Genomic DNA, 6754 nt, shown 5'->3' with positions numbered 1-6754 from the left:
AAAAAATACAAACATGCATTGTTTTAACAGATGAAACAGGCGAAACCAAAATTTCAATGTTCGTTTGGACTTTTAAGTACTGTTTTTTAAGTAAACATCACCTTGCAGTTTCAAAGTGCTTTACTCTGGAGAGCATAGTCACACACACACAAACACACACTGATGGTGGTGAGGGATATAACAGAAGAAACATTTTTGATAATACCACTGTCCAATGCATCACTTTGCCACCAAGCAAGACACCTATAATTTTTTAACTTTTTTCCCTTCTCTGTAGATATGCATTGTTGACTGTTCTCAGGAAAGCATCAGAGGGATATGGGTTTTAAATTTTCCCACAGTGGAAAGATTAAAGGAATATTCTATTCCAAAACAGGAATTCATGACAATTTTTTCTTCATGTAACTATTAATATCAATTTATCCTTTATTAATCCCTCGTGGGGAAATTGATTCTCAGCAATTAACCCATCATGGATTAATTGGATTAATCCAGGGGTTTAGTGTCTTGCTCAACAGCACTTCGATCCATTTGGAGGAGTCAGGAATCGAACGAGGAATGTTTGGTTCCAAAGACAATTAATCTACCGCCCGTGCCACGCTGCCCCCCACTGCTGATTGATGTTACTTCTCAGAAACAGATTCTTGTCCAAATCTTGTCGCGGCACCTTGACTTCCATTTTCCTCACTTGAAGACATTTCACCTCCCATCCGATAGGCGCCCTTAGTTCTGAAGAAGATCTGAAGAAGCCTCAGATGAGGGGTGAAACATCTTCAAGTGAATAAGATCAAGTCGCCACAACATGAAGATTTTGACAAGAATCTACCATGACCTTGACCTTGATGACCTTGACTGAGAATCTCCATTCACAAATAAAGCTTTCCAAGTAAAAATCCTAATTTTAGTGTCCATATTTAGTATAAGTACTCTCAAGCTGAGATGTGTGCGAAACTGAACGATTTCGCTAATCGCTAAAAGGCCACAAGGTTATATAACATGCAAAAATGAATATAGATCAGTCCTCACTGACAGATGGGAAAATATGGCATGTGAAAAAGGTTCTCAACCTTCTGTTTCAACTGAAATGTGAGTGCGATGGAAAGTGTGGGGAAATGAAACAGCATGCTGTGCAGTCACGTTGTTTCCAATATTTTTAGTCATTCATTTATTAGCCAGCCATTGCACAAATAGAGGTAAGCAGGAAGGCAAAACACTGTAAAGTCTCAAATGAGGTGATATAATTTGCTGCACTGTAATCCATGTAAACATCAATGAAAGGGCAGAACATTGACATAATCCACAAATTTTGCCATGATACACTATATTCACAGACAAATTCAAGCTGCCCGACATGGTCTGCACAAACAGCTAATACATGCAAGAGTGCAAGAGTGCAAGAGTTGAGGTTACCTCAAATTACTCTGAAATAACAGATTAAACACAATTTGCTCAACATGTTAAGCGTAGAAACATTTTTTCCAATGCATCACTTTGCCACAAAGCAAGACACCTATAATTATTTTAAATCTATTTAAAGTTAAATTTGTTCTACAACTGCTGCTACAATTCCCCTGCTGTCAGACCAGATTTGCAAATATTTTTTTTTGTAATTACATAATTGACAAAATTGATCACTGCACTTATTAGATTTCACAGACATTTCAAATCAAACTAATTGACTGAAAACAAATAGTAACTTACTACAATCAGACAGGAAATAACAAAACAAAGTACTGTTGTTTTTTTTGTTGGAAGTTTTAAGAAATGCCATAAACAAAGATGAAGGTTGAATGAAACATCAAAGTCTATTTACAACAGAATTCTAAAGAACTACAGGATTTGAAAGGAAACTGTACAATACTGCATGTAATTACAATGAGTTGAAATAAATAAAAAATTAATTATGCATTAAAAGCACAATCCAGCACAAAGATGTGCTACTTTACATAATGGGCAATAAATGCGAGCAATAAGACTAAATTACAGTCCAGGTTCAGAGGACAGAGACTCCAGTCATCCACAGACACGGCACAACCCAGCAGGAGCTGCTGTGACTGTTTGATCGGGGAGGATTTGCTGTTTTGAGGCAGCTCCTGAGCAGGCTGCTCGACTCCCGAGGCCGGTCCTTAAAGGCCATCACAGCAAGGTTGGATGATTCACATCTATCATCTGGTTACTTTTATTCTTTAAGAATGTCTTTTGAAATGCCCACTTTTTTTTTAACACTTACATTCAAGTAGAAAGAGTGACATAAAGCCCTGAAGTTATCAAAAGCTTTGCAGTGAAATAATTATTTCATTGAGCTGTCATTGCAGCGAGTCTTTCCCCCCAGAAATTGCACATTTAATGAAATGCCATAACCTCTCACCATAGGCTTAATCAGTTCAAATGGACTGTGGGGGGGCTTTCCATATGTAACCGCCAGAGTTTGGGGCTGATCTCAGTTTTGGATGTCTTGATGTGTTAACGAGAGAGGTGCTGTGCAGAAACTACATTGAGTGGGGTCATTGTGTTTATGGGCAGTGTTGTGAGGGGGAACAAAGGTACCACTACTGGGGACTTAATCGGAGTTAAGCTCTCCTGGGGACTTATCTGATACTGCAGTTGGAGTGCCCTTTGTTTACTAAAATCACATCAGTCCAAGTTTGTTTTTATCACATAATTACAGATGAACCATCACAAAAACAAGACTTACAGAAGAACAATCAAAATATTAATGCCCCTGTTCCTGACTAGAGTAACATTTACCTCACCTCATTCCTGACCACTCTTTTAATCTTATCTAATCAAGAGATATGGTCTGTGTGTTTGTTTGTTTGTTTGTGTGTGTGTGTGTGTGTGTGTGTGTGTGTGTGTGTGTGTGTGTGTGTGTGTGTGTGTGTGTGTGTGTGTGTGTGTGTGTGTGTGTGTTTCTACAACTGAATCACTCAATAAAAATCTGAGGTGAAGGACAAAACCACCTGCATATCTGTTGTTACTGGTGTAACAATCACTTGAAAACCTGATAGGCTAGGATTTCTCTGAGTACTGAAGAAAACTTGATTTAAGAAGGTCACGCTTCTCATGTCTTTTGTTACACTGATCTTATCTGACATTTTCTTAAAGAGAAACTGTTTTACTCTGGTGTGTGTTTTTGGCTGCTCTTTCTTAAGAAACATTCTTTCATAACCCCTTTAGAAAAATGAGCTATAGCAGAGAGGATCGCAGGCACATATGAAGCGGTCTAATAAACATGCAAGAAAGAGTATTTGCTTATTTACTGGTTCAGTGCAGTCAGGAAAATCAGACAAACCCCCTCTTTAAACCATGACATTGTCATTTGGTGCATGGCTTGAAGACTAACCGGTCTAAATTTGGTCCTACTGTTTAACTTACCAAGATAAGTTTTGTCTCAGCTATTCAGCCAGAAAGGGAAACAACTTTCCTTCTATTAGACTGATATGACATACAATCAATACCCAGTGGATCAATAGAATAAACCTTCATTCGGTTTACAAAAGTGTTGGACTCATTTGCCAATGTCACTGTAATTGATCTTGGGATTTCCTGGCAGAGAGGAGAGCAGCCTTCATGGCTTGTTTTTGCAGACAATGTAGTCCTGTCTGACTTATCACCATATGACCCTCAGCATGCCTTGGGGTGATTAGTGGTTGATTGTGAGGCAGGCAGGATGAGTTAGCAACTCTGTAAGAGCAACACCCAGGCTGGTATGGAGGTACTACATTGAGTTCAGAACTTTGAGTAGCTTGGAGTCTTGTTAAGTGAAGGTACTAGGGTGGAGGAACTGGAGTCTGAGGTCAAGAAGCTGCTGAGCCGGGTATACAGCTCCCTTCAATTCTCCCTAAAAGAGTTGTTCCAGGTCCACACGACATTACAGGGATAAGGAATCTGGTCTTGCCTCAGAACACCTTTATCTCCAAAAAACGCTCCATTGCTGGGGAAAGACATCTGGGACAACCTACTATCAGCGTCAGTCTGCTGCCACTTTCACCATGACCTCAGATAAATGGTAGGACAATGAAAGTGTCAGACTTGAACTGGCTTTTATACTTTGATACTTCTTCTTACGGCTCTTCCCCACAGCGACTCAACCATCTCCATCTAACTGTATTCTCTGTATCCTCTCTATGTACATAAATATTCTCTTTGGTCTTCCAGCCCGGTAGCTCCAATTCCAGCATCCGTCTACCAATATATTCACTATCCCTCCCCTGTACATGACCAAACCATCTCAGCCTGGCTTCTCTGATCTTCTCTCCAAAACATCTAACATGTGCTGTTCCTCTGATAGATTAATTCCTGATCCTATCCACCCTGGTCACTCCCAAAGAGAAGCTGAGCATCTTCATCTCTGCAACCTCCAGCTCTGCCTCCTGTCTTATCGTCATTGTCACTGTTTCGAGACCATACAGCATTGACTGATGCCATCGCACCACTGACAGAAGTTGCACTTCTCTGTTACCCCTACAGCACACCGCATCATTGTCTCACAGCTAGCATCAATGTCTTGCACCAGTCTAACATACTTCTCTGCCTCTCCAGACTTTCTCATACAATTCCATAGTTCCTCTCTTTGCACCCTGTTATATGCTTTTTCTAGGTCTACAAAAACACACTGCAGCGCCCTCTGACCTCTGTACTTCTCTATTAGCATTCTCAAAGCAAATACTGCATCTGTAGTACTTTTTCCAGGCATGAAGCCCTACTGCTGCTCACAAATGCTGCTCACAAATGCTGACTTCTGCTCTCAGTCTAGTGTCCACTACTCGTTAACATAACTTCATTGTATGATCTCATCAACTTTATCCCTTTGTTTAGTTTTGTACATCCCCTTTATTCTTAAAAATGGGCATCATCATACTTCTCCATTCCTCAGGCATCATCTCACTCTCTAAGATCCTGCTGAATAATGGAGCCAGAAACTATTGCTGCCTCTCCTAGACAGTTCCACACCTCCACGGGTATATCCACAGGTATATCATCAGGACCTTTCCACTCTTCATCCTCTTCAATGCCTTCCTCACTTTACTTTTTCCAATCTCTGCTACTTTGTGGTCTACAATAATCACCTCTTCTACCCTTGCCTCTTTTATTTTCCACATTCATTAGCTCTTCAAAGTACTCTTCCCATCACTCTTCTAGCATCTGTAATACATTTCCCTTTCTATCATTAATCATCCGGACCTGTTGCTCATCCTTTCCATTTTTATCCCTCTTTCGCCAACCTGTAAAGATAGTTCTCTCCCCCCTTACTGTCCAACTGAGCATACGGGCCATCATATGCCGTTTGCTTTGCTTTTGTTACCGCTATCTTTACCTTACGTTGTATCTCCCTGTACTCCTGTCCTCTTCAGTACCCAGAGTCCCACTTCTTCTATGCTAACCGCCTTCTCTGTATATACTCCTGCACTTCCTCATTCCACCACCAAGTCTCCATATCTACTTTCTTTCCAGATGACACACCAACAACTGTACTACCTGTCTCTACCTATCCTCTTGATCATCCTTGATATCCTACAAACCACCATCCTATGCTGTCTGGCTACACTCTCATCTATCACTACTTAGCAGTCACTGATCTCATTCAAATTACCATGTCTATACAAGATGTAGTGTACATGCATGCTCCTACTGCCACTCTTAAAAGTTACCCAATGTTCCTGTCTTTTCTGGAAAAAAGTATTCACGACAGCCATTTGTCATCCCTTTTGCAAAGTCTACCATCATCTTTGCGTTCCTATCCTATAATTTGATAGCATATTTAGATATGCCATGTTTTTTTTCCCACATTTTAATCCCCAGCAGGAAATTGTTCTCTGTATTTAACCAATCATGAATCATTGAGCAGCAGGCAGGCATTCAGTGCAAGGGGAGCAATTCGGTTCAGTGCCTTGATAAAACAAAACAGGTGATGATGGGACTAGAAAAGTGATGGTTCTGGCAGCGGGGTAACGGACGATCGTGGTAGTCAGGAGAACAGCGGTATCTGAGGGACCTGGGGCCAGGCAGCGTGCGCTTGCATCCAACCTCATCCATTGAATGACAAGGTCAGGCAGCCAGATGGGAGGCACTCACATGCACCAAGGGAGAGGGAGGAACAAGGAATACAGCAGAGCGAAAGGGAGGCCACAGAAGCAGCACAATCATGCAAGAGAAAGGGCAAATGACCCAGCAACCAGTGAGACTGAGGCTCTCCCCTTTAAGCCCACTGATTGCCAGTAATCTCTACCAGCCGGGCATCCTCCAAACACATGTTAATTTGCAGCAGCTGTGCGTCCTCCAAGCGCACAGCTGCCGTGAGCCGAATCCGTACGTCACACAGTCATTAACTGGCAGTTTGAATAGAAAATGGCTTAGAACAGGGGTGCTCAATACGTCGATCGCGATCTACCAGTTGATCGCAAAGGTAATACTGGTAGTGGTAGACCACGTGGCGTCAAAAAAATAGATGTCAGCCTATCATCCATCCCGTCACTTGATTGATATACAGGGCAGCCAGTGTTTGATTTTATCTGACACTGAGGTCACTGCACATGCACAAACAACGGCGTGAAGTGCACCAAAAAGTTACCTCCAATTTTCAGCCCTCACTTTCATACGGAATTGGAGGAGGAATTTTTTTTCACGATGTCATTTTCAAAGTGCGTTTGCCTCATTCATCTGTCAGCCTAACATCGCAATACCAAAGAAGGGTGATGTGGAGCGGCGTTGTCAGACCGTTTATGGAAAATACGACATGGACTTCCTGCCAAAA

The sequence above is a fragment of the Fistularia commersonii genome, chromosome 22 (assembly GCF_037954325.1).
Source record: "Fistularia commersonii isolate RoL2024-O1a breed Wild chromosome 22, RoL_Fcom_v1.0, whole genome shotgun sequence".
Classification (NCBI taxonomy): domain Eukaryota; kingdom Metazoa; phylum Chordata; class Actinopteri; order Syngnathiformes; family Fistulariidae; genus Fistularia; species Fistularia commersonii.
Note: the sequence above shows the minus strand (reverse complement) of the source record.